Here is a 17,294-nt window from a genome sequence, read left to right on the forward strand (position 1 = left end):
AAGGGAGGGAAGTAGAGTAGTCCATCAAGAACTGTTTAGTTAAACTTTTTGGAATGAGGTCAGAATTTGAAAATTTGACATCCCAGAAAGTTTGCTATAAAACTGGGAATGGGATTCATGGATTGGATCTGGAGGAACAAAAGAGAGATGAAGATACATAGTCAGCCTACCTGCTTCCTTAGAATGGATGGCTGCTGCAGTTGAGTCCTGGGATAATGGGATTATCTGGAGGAAAGAAGCCTGGAGGAGAAATATATGATTCATTGGAATAGAGTCAGAGAGGAAATGGAGATGTCAGCAGATATTCTACCACAGAGATGTACATGAATCTGGAATACTCAAATAGGAGGAAGATAAAAGAGATGGATATCTGCAGTCATACTAACAGCTATCCTGATAGAAGTGACAAGTGGGTCACAAATAAATCTTTCAAAATCAAAATTGAGAGCAAAGTAATGAAATTATAGGGAATTATTACCATGAAAGAAATAAATGATATTATCTGAATATAAGTGAGAAAAATAAGACAGAAATAGGAAAATATTAAAATATCAAACCAGAGTAGAATACACACACACAGACACACACACACACACATGATTAATAGTGTGCAATTTTGTGAACCTATGTTTTGTGTTCAGTGTGAGGAGTCACTTGCTTGTTAGTTTTTCTTTCTATTTAACATGATTTGTTTGACTTTTTGTGTCCTTCTTTAAGTGCTAAAATGGAAGAGATATAAAGGGTAAGGGTCCGCTAGATCTGAAACAATTTGGTGGAGGGGAAAATGATCAGAATATATTATGTAAAGTTATTCTTAATGATAATAAAAAAGTGAGTAAGCCAGAACATGGATTCAATATGTTATGGAGATTTAAAATGCTATATCTGCCCTGCTGAGTCAATCATCAGGTTCATTGATCAATACTATCTTCTAGGAGACATAATGTGCAAATAAACTTTGTATAAGTCATTAACTTAAACAAAAAGTGGAGATGGGAATTAAAATGCTCTGTTCTAGGAAATATGGAGACCTGGCACTCTGCATGGAAAGCACATTGTAGACTCTTTTAATCCCCTTCAAAATAGTAAATGAATCTGTATGCTTTAAGTCATCTTCATTTCCAGGACTGAGTTTTTGAAACAGAACAAGTTTGGAAAATATTGCATATTCTTTATGGATGTGGCAAAGAGGCAATCAAACTTTTTTTTACAATATGTGCATATTTTATACCAGTTATGGGACATAAAAGTAATGATCTATGAAATCTGAAAATGTAGTTGACTATTACAGACATGGATATAAATACAGAGTATCCTGTAGAAACTGAAAGAGAAGAACAAATGGAGATAATCATGATATGCATATGGCACTATAGTTGACACAAATACAAGCACAAGAACATTTGCCATATTATAATACTTATGGTCATACATTCACAAGTATGAATACATATACAAATGTATATGTATAAAGATATTGTAGCACTATATACTCCTTATTAATTTATTTATTTATTCACTTTACAGACTGGCTGCAGTCCCCTTTCTGCTCTCCTCCCTGTCTCAGCCTCAACACCTTCATTTCCTCCTCTTGTTCTCACAGACTGACAGCACCCCATGAGTATCCACCCACTCTGTTAAATGAAGTCCCAACTGGACTAAGTGCATCCTTTCCCACTAAGGCAGGACAATGCAGAACAGCTATGGAAAAAGCATACAAAGTCAGTGACTTTCCCAAGTGGTAAATGTCTCAGTTATGGTCATCCACCACAAATCTTTGAAGGAAGCCTTCCAGAGATTCCTTCTCCAACTGATCTCCATTCTCCTTTCCCAGTCTCCCTCTTACAGTTCCTATGATGGTTCCCCTCCCAACTCTTCTTTCACCCATTCTCTCCCACCATCTCACTGTTTTATTTCCCTTTTGTGTGAGATTCAAACGACTTCCCTTGGGCCCTCCGTGTTATTTAGGATCTTTGGGTCTAAGGATTGTAGCATATTTGTCCTGTACTTTATGTCTAATACCCATGTATGACTGAGTACCTAACATGTATATCTTTCTGGGTTACTTTACTGAGGATGATATTTTCTAGTTCCTTCCATTTGTCTGAAAATTTCATGATGTACTTGTATTTCAATAGGTGAGAAGTATTTTATTGTATAGATGTGCCACATTTTTAATGCATTCTTTCATAGTGGGACATGCAGATTGTGTCCAGTTTCTGACCATTGTTAACAAGGCTGCTATGGAGCTATGCTTACAAGTAAAGGAGACTTAACTCTTTCCTTCAATCTGTTTTTTCTTTCCTAGATATGATCTTTGAAGATGCTGCTACCGTAGAAGAAGGTAAAACAGAGTTAACCATCAGTCATCACTCTACATTTCCCCAAGCATTTGTCAGTCTCTATCATCATTAACACTTTATTCACAGTGCTTTATTCATGTAAGCTTCACTCCCATTAGCATCACAAAAACTATCACTAACATAGTTGAACAAATTTCACTGGGGTATCATGAAGCATCTTTGGGCATATGCCCAGTAGTGGTATAGCCGTATCTTGAGGTAAATATATTCCTAAATTTTCTAGTAAGCTCCACATTGATTTCTATAGCAGTAGTAAAATTTTCACTTCCAACAGCAATAAATGAGTGTTCCCCTTGCTCCACCTCCTCCTAGCATGTGCTCTCACTTGTGTGTTTTTATTCTTAGACATTCAGAAGATTGTAAGACAGAATAATTTTAAAAGTCACTTACAAACAACTTTAGAGCCTCCTCAAAGATGCTGACAGTCCTGAAAACAGTGGCTCAGCTCTCTCTGAGCTCAGCAGGTAGAAGTCAACTCAGGGTGGGAGTAGATTCTACTTGAGCTTAGGAACTCCTGTGAAGTAGGAGAAAAAAGGAAATTAATAGAAGAGAAAGACAGATAGGCTGAAGTGTTCTTATGGCAAAGTTTGATTTTTTCTCTCTGACACAAGAATGTCATCTTAGTTAATGTACAACTGTCATTCCATAAATAAATATTGACATTAAGAGGAAAATATTGTTTCATTTGAAGAATGACTTTTTTATATTATAAGGATTCATGATAAGGTATAAATGATAAGAAATCCTAGTGAAGACATAAAGTGAAAAGAGCATATGGCTAGCCTTGTTATAGAGCACACTAAGACAGATAAAAGGGATCAACAAACAACCTTTCTGTAAGTAACAGAAACTGATGAAAATTTTTACCTCTTTGCATATACAGAGAGAAATCCAATACCCAATTCAAGTATTTTATTCTGTTAGATATTCTCAAACTTAAAGTGCTTCAAATATTTTTTGATATTATATATATTTTGCCTTTATGCTGTCTGAAAAATTTAAGAACATAATTCCAATATTTAATAAAATAATCTATAAAAGGACAATAAAATTTGAGACTGAAATATCAATATTCAGCAAAATCAGCATCAAAAATAACAGAATGTGAGGGCTCCAGGTTAAGACAATTTTTCATTATAAGAGGTAGTAACAGAATAGTGGCAACTCTATTACACTGTATATTCATGTATTTCCAGCACAGCCTCAGGATACTAAGGGAGCTCACTTACAGAATGTGTAGCAACTGGGCAGAAATTTTATTGCAGCACTAGATATTTGAGAACTTTGTAGATCTGGAGACTTAACTCTTTGTTTCAATCTGTTTTTTTCTTTCCTAGATGTATTCTCTAAAAAAACTGTGATCATATCATCAGGTAAATTTAAGCTCACCCTCAATCATCGTTCTCCATTTTCCCAGTCATTTATCAATTCTCCACTACCATTATCATTGCCTTTACGCCTAGGAATTAATGGTATTTCTAAAGATATAGGCAAACTTTCCCCAACCCTGATGCATGGGACCATGATCAAGATGATAAAATTAAACAGTATCATAGATTTGTCTCAGATACAATAGGATATGCATGGCTATAACTCAATCTTAAAGTACTACTTAACAATGAAGCTCAAGTTAGAAAGAGCCTAATCCTGGATCCTTGGTAGTACAGAGAATCCTTGAATGGCTTTCTTTTTTCATCATGACAATTTTCATTAATACACTTAAATTGATATTGGGGAAATGGACAGAAATACCTGTGTACAGAACCTGTCTGTATTTGTCTATTCAACAGCACCTGTTTCTTCCTTAAAACATTGATTTACATACTCTGAAAATCCTGAATGGGCTATTTTGTGTTTCTGTCCAGTATTCAAATACTGCCTGTGAAGGAATAGGCTCCTTACCATCTAACTGTTAAGAGGATTGATTGGGAGCAGGGATTGAACTCATGGGAGCAAATTATTTCAGGCTCATGAAATACAATTTGAAGATATCCTTATTAAAATGCAGTGGGTTATTTCATTTTTGTATTGAAAATGACCATGAAATTCAAAGTAACATAATCTTGCAAATCAAGTATAATTATTATTATTTTATGAATTATAACTAATTTCACACAAGCTGATATCGAAGATATTCTAAATCTTAATATTGGATCGAATGGAGAAAAACTCAAACAGCAGTGGGAAGCAGGGTTGGAGGGTATTGAGAGTCAGGATATAGAGGAAAGGTGTGTGATGCCATAAGTATGGAAGACCAGAAACCAACTTCTCCCACTTTATTCATCAGTTCTTCCCCTACAAATACAGGAATTAAAGCAACCAAAAGTCTTAAACTGTACAGAATTTCCATCTTTGAACGGATATCTGAAGAAGACGATGCTCAACAGAAATAATCACAAGAATATCGACAGCAATCTTCCCTCCACTTCTCCAAAATCAACAAGTACAATACATATAATGAAGTCAATGGAACCCCTTACTTTTCATTCTTCCAGAGACAAAATGCCAATTTTTTTCCTTATGGCCTTGGGAACCAATATCGAACACCCAAGGTTCTAAATATAAAGTGCCAACCATTGTCTTCCCAGGGACAATCCACAACAATCCCCCAAAATTCAACCACTCCATTAATATAGATGTTATTGGGGTATGTGTCAAACACTAACATTTCTCCAAGAGTAATGTGAGCATTAAGTAACAGGAGCATGTTGGAACATTACACTTCTCAGCTCCATTTCTAATATTTCCATCCAGATATTTTATAAGAGTACACAGAGCCCTGACCTTTGGCAAGCTCTCAAGGGCAATTTTGGAGTTAAGAAACACAATCTTACAAAGTTTTCAAGTATTGAGTTGGCCTGTTTTGTGAAGCACAGCAGTGAGCTTCCTTTATACTCTATCTCCTGTGTTTGAAGTCAGTTTTCTCACACCTAACAAACAAACTTACTTATCATTCCCCATTCCTGATTCATATCAGGATGATAAGTGGTACCATAATAAATTGATGCTAAATGTTATCTGTACTTCCAGACTTGTTTTTAAATTAGAATATATTTTAGCAAAGAAGAATCTATTTCACAAGAAAGCAAGATAATAACTGCTATAATTATATTACCCCTGCCCCTTATTTGAAAGTCTGGTAGAATTCTCTATAGGAAGATATTTATTCTGCTACATTGTATTTGCAGTGGAGCTCAGTGATTAGGCAGTAGAGGAGGAAGTGCAGCTGAGAGAAAAAAGAGGAAGGGGAGGGGAGAAAGGAAGAAGGGGAACAGCCATGGAGAACCATGGTTAGGTTGAAAGCTGTCCTGGGTAGCAAATTCTATCAAAAGGTTAGATATTGGGTAACAACTCTAATTGTCTGGGCATCTTGTTAATTGAACATTTCTAAATATATAAATCCTTTAGATAATCATTAATCTTTAAGGGTCTCATTTCTACCATACTGCAAGGATGGCAGATATTGTCTAGGTGCAGCCAATCTTTGTGGATGCAACATGGTGGATTGGCAGAGCCATGCCCCATGCTGGCATCTGCTGGATGCCTGGGCCTGCACATCTAGCTAGCCAGAATCCTGGTCAGAGCTGAGGAGCAGAGGAAACATGCTGTCTTCCCAGAAACAAGCTGGACTGGACGCCATTTTCTAAATATCTCCCATTACAATTCTACACTAAAACCATCTGGTCCTGGCCTTTTATTGGCTGGGATGCTTTTACTAAGTGTTTCTATTTCTTTCGGGGTTGTAGGACTATTTAAATAGTTTACCTGATAGTGATTTAACTTTGATAAGTAGTATCTTTCCTGGAAATTGTCCATTTCATTAATATTTTCCAATTTTGTGGAGTATAGAGTTTAGAAGAAACAGCTAATAAAATCTTCAAATTTTCCTAGTGTCTTTGGTATGTCATACTTTTCATTACTAACTTTGCATACTGTATATTTGTTTGTTGTTTAGCTTGGATATATGTCCTAATGATTTTCTCAAAGAACCAGCTCTTGGTTTTGTTGATTCTTTGTATTGTTTACTTTTAATAGATTAATTCCAGCCTTGAATCTGATTATTTCTTGCCTTCTACTCATCTTTGGTGTGCTTGCTTATTTTCCCCTAGAGATTTCAGGTTTATTTTTAAATTGCTTGGATGAGAAATTTCTAATTTCTTTATGGAGGCACTTAGTGCTATAAACTTTACTCTTATTACTGCTTTCATTGTGTCCCATAAATTTGGGTCTTCATTTTCATTGAGTTCTAGAAAGTCTTTAATTTCTTTATTTATTCTTTGATGAAGAGATTTTTGTGTCAGGATTTGTTCAGTTTTCATGAGTTAGTAAGCTTTCTGGTCTTTCTGTTATTATTGAAGTTCAGCTTAAATTCATATTAGACTGATAAAATACAACGCTTTATACCAATTTTTTTGTGTTGGTTGAGGTTTGTTTTGGGACTATATGGTCAATTTAGGAAAATGATCCATGACGTGCTGAGAATAAGGTATATTCTTTTGAGTTTGGATGAAATATTCTATAGATGACTATTAGGTCCATTTCATCCTTAATGCCTGTTAGTTTTATTATTTCTGTCTATAGTTTTACAGAGAACTCAAGATATTAGACACCAAAAACTGAAATAACCCAATTAAAATTTGAGATAGAGAGCTAAATGGAAAATCCAAAACAGTGGAATCTTGAATTTCTGAGAATTGCTTAAAGAAATGTTTAAAGTCCTTAGTATCAGAGAAGCACAAATACAAACAACTGTGAGATTCCATCTTATAGCCAACAGAATGGCCAACACCAAAAATTAAAGATGGCACATGCTGGTGAGGATATAGAGGAAGGAGAACAAACAATTCTTCATTTCTGGTAGGAGTGAAAATTTGTACAATAGCTTTGAAAACCAATTTGGCAGGTTATCAGAAAACCTTGAATAGTTCTACCTCAAGACCCAGCTATACAACTCCTGGGCAAAAGATCCAACATCATACAATGACACTTGCTCAACTGTGTTCACAGCTTCGATATTCATAAAAACTAGAAACTGTAAAAAACCTAGATGCCCCCCAACAGAAAAATGGATAAATAAAATGTGGTACATCAATACAGTGGACTTATATTCATCTATTAAACAAAAATATATAATGAATTTTGCAAGAAGATGGATGGAATTGAGAATATCATCTTGAGTGAGGTAACATAGTCCCAAAAGTACATGCTTGGTATATACAAACTTATCACTGGGTACCTACCTGTAACCACCCATTCTGCTCCATGTTTGGGGACCAATTTGTAACAGCCAAGCTGCTGCTCCAGTCTGCAGATAAGGGTCTAGCAAGAGAGAGAGTGGGGATGGAAGAGCAAGAGATGCAAAGAGACAAGACAGAGAGTCTGTTCAAGTCCTGTTCATTGAAAGGAAATCCTGGGTGTATATAAGCACAAGCAAGGGAACACAGCTGAAGACACTTTTCCATGTGTACCTTGCAGCTGGGGACACTAAACAACAAAATAAGGTGTTTATCAGAGTGTGCTCAGCTGTTGTAGGCTGTTGAAAACAAATCTCTTGTCAGGGTATATAGCTTGAAATGGCTGCAAAGATGATAGCCATTTTCTGCTAGGAGTTGTCTCCCAACAGGTCCCCCTCTTTAAATTTTTTTTTCAAAAGGAAAGGCTGGGAAGACTTATGGAAACTGTACCTGCCTTAGGTTGGAACAAAGGACACCAGCCTCCCTTTCCCGTCTTTGGATACTCAGCAGCCATTGGTTGAGCTCCTGTCTTAGAATGGTGAGGCCTCCCAGATAGGGGCAAGGGTCTTGAGGTGTTCTCTTATCTGTCATTGACTATCCAACTTAGCATGTAAGTTATAGGTTAATCCTGCTCTGTCTTGATGACAGAAGTTTTAGAGTCCCCTACTTCCAGCCTGTAATAATGGACCTGTATGGGTTTAATTTGAATAGCATCTATCTGTTGTTGTACAAAAGCCATCAGTCTGTTGAACAGCATGGACCTGAGAGACAAGAGACTTAACAATGCCTGAATGGTTGGTGTAAACAATTCCACCTCAGAGCAACACTCTTTTTTAAAGGTAGCACACAACTCCCTCTGTTGGAGGAGTTAAAAAAGTATAAGCCTCTTCTATTCTGTAGCACTATTTCAGCTAAGGAGGGTAATGAATCCTACAAATGTGATATAGCAGATTCCATTCTTTCTAAACCTAAATCTATAGAAGTACAGAACTGTTCATAACTTTGATCTTAACAAAACATGTAAGGAAATCTCTGTCCCTGCCCAGTCAATCTCAAACCCAAAAAGACAGCCATAGTAACTGTGGTAATGGGTTTTCTCCTTGGTCTAAACAATGTACCCCACTAAATCATAAGTTAGGGAACCAAGAGTCCAAAAGAGCCACCCTGGTGGTGTGGGTGGTGATGTCTCCTGCATTGAGAACTTTCCAAGTCAGGTATGCTGGTTCCACTTTGAAGGCAATTGTGAAGCATCTTCATGTTTCCAGCAAAGAAAAAACACACTTCTCAGGGGGTTTCTCCTCCCTGGATTTATTATTGTTGTCTATCTGTTTAATTGGTCTCTCTGATAGCCAGCATGCAGCATCTGCCATTTGGGAATATATGCAGACAGAAGCTCTTCCCCGGATTAGCACTCAATCTGGCCCATTCCAGGTTCCAGTTAATGGGTCTTTCCAGAGGACTGTTGCAAAATTCTTTTGGTATTAGGATGCCAGAATCTATCTGCAGCAGATTTTCCTTAAGAATCCAAAATTAAAAAATTTAAAATTTTTGGGGGATTCATTGTTAGGGTACCATTCCCCCTTTTTAATTTTTTCAAATTGATTCTTCACTAGTAACTGAGCAGCTTACAATTTTTCGGTGGTTAAGGACCACTGATCCACCCAAATGGGTGAGTCCCCCTTCCAGGTGATGGGATCAGCACAACTCCCTAGAGGTGCAGCTGAATCAATAGCCCTGTCAAAAAATAGCCCAAGCCTCTTCTTCCAGAGTTACCATGGACCTCAATAGGATGAGTTGTAGAGAGCCTTTAAGGCTGCTTGGCAGGAATCTGACATTGGCCAAGGACAAGGAAATGGGCTTTAGGCAGGAATCTGACTTTGGGACATGACAAGAAAGTAAGTTCAGGCAGGAGTCTATTTTTAGGCTAAAACAGAGAAATAAGTTGAGGCAGGAATCTCATTTTAGGCAAAAACAGAGAAGTAATTTCAGTCAGGAATCCAAGTTTTAGGCTAGAACAAAGAAGTAGGACTCAGGCTTGAATATGACTGTGGGCTAGGACAGGGAAGTAGGCTCAGATATTTTTGTCATACATATGAGCCCTTAGAAACAGCAAGAGTGATCACCAGGTGATCACAGGACTCTGTATATTGCCTTGTTTGTTCCTTGACTGTTTGTTTCTATTGTATAGTTGGTTCCTCAACCTAGAACTGACTTAAATACTTGCAAGTAATTTAAAGGACTTAAAAGAAAAGTTGAATTAAACAAGCCTGCCTTCAGCCTCAGAACTGGCTGGGGTCATGCTACAATTTTGTCTAATTGTCTCTTTTCTTTTAATCTTCATTCCTGCGCTGGAGAACCTGTTGACTGACTGAGTGGGCTTGGTCAATGAATAATCTCATCTTCACTTTTTCCTAATCATTTCCCAGGGGAAAATCCAGAATTTATCATTTAAGCCGTGATTACTTTATTAGGGCTGCACATAATCAATCCCAACTGGGATAACAGATCTCTGCCCCAGAGATCAATGGGAAGGCCTGAGACGATATAGGGTTGTATATTCCCTGTATTTCCTTCTTTATGTTTACACATCAGCACCTTAGAGTTTGTTGTGGATTTTCACTTTGGCAATACCCCTTAAATTGCTTAAGCTTGGGGTCAGAGGCCAGGTGGCAGGCCAATCGCTTTGTTTGATAATCGTCACATCAGCTCCTATATCAACCAAGCCTTGGAATACCTTCCCATCGAGCAATATTGTCATCATAGGTTTTTGTTTAACTATAGGTTGTACCCAGTATGCATCAGAGGAACCAAAGCCTTGATCCCCTCTCTTAGGACTCTTATATTTGTGATTAGTAGGAATCAATGGAAGTAACACTAGTTAAGCTATCCTCCTTCCTGTAGGAATGGTGACTATATTCTGTATTGCCTTGGCCATTACCTTAATCTCACCTTGATAATCACTGTCTATAACTCCAGGAAAAATTTGTATCCCCTGCATAGTTGTGCTGCTTCTTCCCACTATCAGGCCAAACACATTTGGATAGAGTGGTTCAAATACTCTGGTGGATAAGGCCTGTGGTCCCATTTCTGAGGTTAATACTGTGTGGGTGGCTGAGGTCCAGTTGTGTGCTTCCTGGTGTTGCTCGTCTAAGTTCAGAAAGGGGTTGTTATTTGCCGGCATGAAATTGACTCCCCCATAAGCCTGTTTTGGCTTTTGTTGGCTTGGGGCCTGGGGTGGGCCCCTGTTCCCATTTCCCTGATTATGGAAAAAGGTGTTTCCCTGTGCATCTGTCCTGGACCTACATTCACTAGCCCAATGCCTTCCACGTTTGCAAAGTGGGCATAGGCCAGGCTGTTTTCTAGGGCGTCTCTGGGTTAACTCATTTTCTGCCTTGCAATTTTTGCAAAGTGTCCAGGCTTGCCACACTTAAAACAGGGCTTTTTGTCTCTACCTGCAAAAAAATCTCTTACTTATTGTCCTTGCATAGCAGCCGCTATAGCTGAGCCCTGTTGGTAGGAGGACCCTATGTCAGAAAAGAGTCTGATATACCCCATAAGGTCTGTATTTTTCCTGTAGGATCTAATAGCTGCTTGGCAGACAAGATTGACATTTTCATATGCAAATTGTTTCACATAATCTACACCTGCCTCTGAATTACCCTAAATCCTCCCTGCTGTTGTCATTAATTGATGAACAAAGTCAGAAAATCATTGATCAGGCCATTGTCTGACTGCTGTTAAATATGTACCAGGGTCTTCCTTTACCGGGAGTTTCTGCCAAGCCTTCATGGCTGCATAAGCCTGGGTCATATTGCATCTGGTTATTACTAGAAGAAAATTGCCCTTCTCCTACTAAGGTATCAAAGAACCAATCATTGTCTGCCTGAATGTTTCTCCTAGCTGTCTCTTTACAATTCTTGTGATACTCTGATTTCCAAATAAGATTGTCACCACTGCTAACAACTGCTCTCACTAGAGTATTCCCATCACCAGGAGTCAGCCACTCCTTTGCAATGGATTCTAATATTGTAAGAGTAAAGGGAGCAGTGGCACCATATTGTGACACTGCATTTTTAAATTATTTAATAATTTGAAAATTAAACCCTGTGTGATGTCTCCATGCAATACCTTGAGCGTCTCTAGTCTCTGATACAGGGAAAATATCAGCCTCTCCCTCTTCTGTCTGATCTGTGGCTGAACTAAAACCAGAGTACAGGGGCTGCCTTTGGACTTCAGGTTGAGGAAATGCAAGGACCTGGGTGATTTTTGCAGTTGGCTTCACATTCTTGAGACATCTTCTCTGTCCTTAATTTTTATAACTGTTTAATTAAGTCCTAATACTCTTTCTTTAATTCCATTTGCTGGTTAAGAAAAGAAATTTTGTCCTGAAATTACTTTCTGTGATCTACACCTACCATCTACATAGCAGGAGCATCTGGAGCCAGAGGTGCACAGGGAGGGGGCCTTCGGTAAGGGGGCCATTCAGGGTTGTAATATTTGGCTGCCTCTTCCTCTAAGTCATCCCAGGCTGACTCTCACAAATCATCATCAACTTTTGGTCATATTTTAGATTATATGCATTTTCTTTTTCATTTGAACATGAAAACATTCAAACAGTGAAACAAAAGCAGACAATTGACACATGTAAACAACAAACAACAAAACAAAAACAGAGAGTTGAGTTCAGGCTGACTTATTTCTTGCTCCATTATCATTACTATGACCTACTGGTCTCCACAGGACAGTTTCCCTGCAGCAATCACCTCTGTTTCACTTCTAAACTTTCAGCTGACCCTTCTTCCAGTAACGTCCCTCACTGGGTCTCTCGTTCTTGCTGCCTCAAGTTGAGCACCATTTTGTAACTGCCCATTCTGCTCCATGTTTGGGGGCCAATTTGTAACAGCCAAGCTGCTGCTCCAGTCTGCATATCAGGGTCTAGCAAGAGAGAGAGTGGGGATGGAAGGGCAAGAGATAAAAAGAATGGAGATAAGACAGAGAGTCTGTTCAAGTCCTGTTTATTGAAAGGAAATCCTGGGTATATATAAGCACAAGCAGGGGAACACAGCTGAAGACACTTTTCCATGTGTACCTTGCAGCTGGGGACACTAAACAACAAAATAAGGTGTTTATCAGAGTGTGATCAGCTGTTGTAGGCTGTTGAAAACAAGTCTCTTGTCAGGGTATATAACTTGAGATGGCTGCAAAGATGATAGCCATTTTCTGCTAGGAGTAGGCTCCCAACACCCTCCATAATATACTGATAACATGCTACATTCCACAGACCCAAATAAGCTAAACAGGAAGGGAGGTCCAAGAAAAAAAAGCTTAAATATCACTTAGAAAGGGTAATAAATAGTCATAAGAGGCATATTGGTAGAAGGAACATGGAGGGAGTGTGTTGGAGAGGGGAATTAGGGTTAAAGATCAGGTATGGGGAAGGACAGGAGAGATGGGTAGATGGCCATAAAATGAATAAAAATTTGTAACTGACGGTGGTGAGGAGGTATGGGACAGCTCTAGGAAGAGACAGAGATGTGGGATAAGGGATCCAACCAACAATCAATGCTTGTGTCCTTAGTTGTGTCACACACATTGGAAACATGGAACCTGAAGAGACCACTTCTTGTAGTTAGGCAAAGATCCAAAAGGAACCAAAGGAACACCAACCCAAGGACAAAACTTTGATCAAAATTAATCCTGCCTACATGAAATTTGAGGACATAGATGGAGCAGAGACTCCATATTGGTTTATTGGAATATCAAATATTGGTTTTATAGTCACCAAATAACAGGTCTAACTTGACACCCATCACTTGGGCAAGCACCAATCTCTGATACTAGTAATGATACTCTCTACTGCTTACAGAAAGGAGTCTAGTATGGCTGGCCTCTGAGACGCTACTTAGATGCTTAATCAGAATGATATAGACACCCACTGCCAAATATTGGATTGAGCTTATGAAAAATTAAGGAAGACTAGGAGGAAGGATTGTGTGCTCTGAAGCTCCTAGAAACTCCACTAGGAGATCGACATATTCAATAAATCAGGATCTTTGGGGTTCTCTGAATCTGAAATCAGAGTCAACTAAAGAATTTTCACAGTATGGACCTAGGCTTCCCCTCACATATGGAGCAGATATGCAGCTTGGTTTGAATGTCGTCCAAAGCATCAGAAATGGGGGGGTATCCCAAAAAACTGTTTCCTGTAAGTGGATATGTTCTATCTGGGCTGCCTTTTCTTGTCTCAGTGGGAGAAGAAGCACTGGGGATTGCAGAGACTTGAAGTACTGGATGAAAGGACACCCAAAGTGGCCTCCAACTGCCACTTATCTCCTAATCTGAGGATAAGGAGAAATCGAGTGGGGGCAGGACTGTGGGAGGGGATAACCAGTGGTGTAGTGAGCTGAATATAAAGTGAATATGTAGATATAAAATTAAATTAAAAATAATAAGGAAATAAAATAGCTAAACTCTTTTGCTTCTTAAGTCTATATGCCATTTTATCTTAAAATTGATGCTCATCCATGATGTTAAGGTATGTTATCAATGATCAATGATTGATGATTCTTCTATCTTTGGTGTGTGTATGTGTGTGTGTATTTGCTGGTTTGAGATTATTTATTCCTCTTATTTACTTACATGTGATTAACTTTCATTGATGGAGATTTTTTTTCTAGCAAATTCTGGTCAGCTGTATTTGTAGATAGATACTGCTTAAATTTGGTTTTATTGGAAATTATATCACTGTTAATTATTTTGAATTTTAAATTGCATACAGAATCATATATAAAACTACAAAGTATTAAACAATCAAGTGTGGTAACTCATTTGAAATGTGTTATCTACATAAGCACAAACCAAGAGTTTTTGTAATAGTGTTAACCATTCTCTAAGCATAGTGTCATTTCAAAAGTTAAATTTAATAAAAAAATGGAATTTTTTGTTCCCAAGACACATTTTGTCCATTTACAATGTTTATTTACTTTTATTTTATGTAGCCTGATGCCTGCAGAGACAGACGAGTGTTGGATCTCCTTGAACTTGATTTGCAGATGGTTGTGAGCTACCATTTATATCCTTGGAATTGAAACATGGTATTGTGAAAGACCATCCAGAGATCTTTGACATTGAGGCATCTTTCAGCAGACATAGTCCATTCTTACTTTAATCAACTTACTAGTGAAGTCACTTAGGCACAGTTACTATTTTAAAAATTCTAATGCTATAGGATGCTTTAATTCACTCCTAAGAGAGTTCTTAAGAGTCATTAGACAAGAGCAAAGTGAACTCACCCTGTTTTATCACACTCTACTGCATTTGGAATCTGCAGATACTATAGTTCTGAGATACACACACACACATACACGCACAAATGCATAAAAATAAACTGACCGACAAAGGTGTGATTGCATGAACCTTCAGATTTATAGAATTTAACAAAAATTATATGAATTATATAATTTGAAAAATAATTAATCTTTGACACAATTAATCTGTGATACAATTTTATTGACTTAATGCCGTATTGAACAAAGGGACTCTGTGAATTCTCTATAAACCCTGGAATGCCAATGACAGTGGAATGCCTTGCAAACGTATCTAAAATATTTCTAGCAGGTAATAAATAAAAGAGTTATTTGTGCACCCAAGTTTCTTAACGTGTATTAAGGAATTTGACCTTTTTATGATGAGGATAGGATTCTGTCAGGGTATTGAAACAAGAAGAAAGGTTATACCACAGCACAGCAAGATCACTCATATCCTTGGTGTTGTTACAGATATACATAGTTTCACATAATAGCGTATGCTACCTAGATGTCACATAAACTGCAGTTTGTAACATAATATATGAATAAACATTTAATAGTCCAATCTGGTAATACTGTGAGTTAGAGTGCAAAGGCCCTTTCATATTCAAAAGACACTGTTGTAATCAGGTGCTTCCCAACTTCTGAGTTATATAATCTTTCTTCTCCAACTTCTTCAATCATCCATGATTTGTGGAGAGGCAGATGATATTGATGACTCATTTGTGCTTGAAAAGTCTACTAGACTTTTAAGTATGGTTTCCATTTATTTTTACTGGGGGCTAAGACATTTCTCTACATTAATATTGTACCAAATACGTTAAAGGCAGTGTACTGTAGTCATCCTACAATCCTGTATCACCTGGAAGATAGTCTAGTTTGTATTTTTTGATCTTCAATATTTACCTATATCTTCTTATTTCTTTCCAATGTTTAATCTTCATCATCTCCAATGACTTTTTTCACAGTTCTTCTATTCTATTATGCTTTTAATGCATTCACTATTGAGCACAGCCATTTGGTATTTGATGCTAAGTGGTTTGTTTTACCATAATACCTCCAATATCATCCACAATGTCACAAAAAATATAGCTAAGTATTTCTAAAAATCAATTTATACCTCAATAGTTTTTTATTATATATTGACATTTTAAATTTATTATCTGTTAATGGGCATTTCAGTTAATTGTATAGCTTGGGTATTCTGAATGCTATTGTAGTGCATATAGATGACTAAGTATTAGTTTGATATTCTCATTCCATTTCCTATGCAACACTAAAGATTAAAGGACCAGGGCAATTCTATTTTTAGTTTTCTATAGCATTTTTATAACTTCTACCCTAACAAACAAACTTCATAAATATGTATAAATTCTCATTTTACTATACATTTTCCATGTATTCATACCCAGTCTAAGAAAACTAAGAAGTTATTTCAATTTGCTTTCCTGTTCTATTACTCTGATCCGTGAGAATGTTGTGATTCTTTATGCAATTATTGGATATTCCTCAGGGCCTTTGATATTGACATTTCTGAGGGTTTCTTTTCTTTCTTTTTTTTTGAGAATTCTGAACATTAATTTCCTTTAAAGTATTTTTTTCAATATTCAATAGATGGTCTTTTTGCTATTCAATATTTACTTGACCGTGCAAATGTTTATTAGTCTTCTAAAAATCACTTTTGTACATTTGAGCTTCTAGTTTTAGAAATTATTTAAAAATGGAAATATCTGGTTTTATTTTCTATATCTTTTATTGTAGAAATTTCAACATATTAAGGATGTAGGTGGTCACTCTGTCTCTCCTTATTTGTCTCTATCTCTAATTCTGTTTTCTTCTTGAGTGTAGGAAATTTCCTTTAGATTAATTGACTCAGAGATGAAGATGCTGCAAAATCAACTGTCATTAATAGTCAACCCACACCATAGCACAATCCAGGTAGCCTATCTGCTTTCCCCCTTCAATCTACTCTTCATTTACTTCCCTAAGCCTTCTGGATGTTTTCCTGGGACTGTGACCCCTTCCCCTCCCCCATGGTTTTTCACCTTCCTTTGGGGAATCTTTATAGTAAATCGTACTCAACTAAGACTTTGAAACCATCACATGTGACTGGGAGGACAAATGTTCTGCCAGCTGCCTGACTTGAACCCTCAAGTTATCCTATCTGGCTTTGTGCCTCATGAACAATACACACTTCTTGAAGAAACTTTTGTTATGTTTGTTGACAAAACTAGTAAATTATCAGAAAGCAGCAGAAAAATATAAGACCTGGCATTAAGAATATAGCCCACCTCCCCTCTCATACCTCCCTCTGCATCTCATGATTATTTTGTTACCCCTCCTAAATGGGATTGAAGCATCCTAACTTGGGCCTTTCTTTTTCTTAAACT

This window comes from Grammomys surdaster, unplaced genomic scaffold (assembly GCF_004785775.1).
Source record: "Grammomys surdaster isolate TR1022 unplaced genomic scaffold, NIH_TR_1.0 373, whole genome shotgun sequence".
Classification (NCBI taxonomy): Eukaryota; Metazoa; Chordata; class Mammalia; order Rodentia; family Muridae; genus Grammomys; species Grammomys surdaster.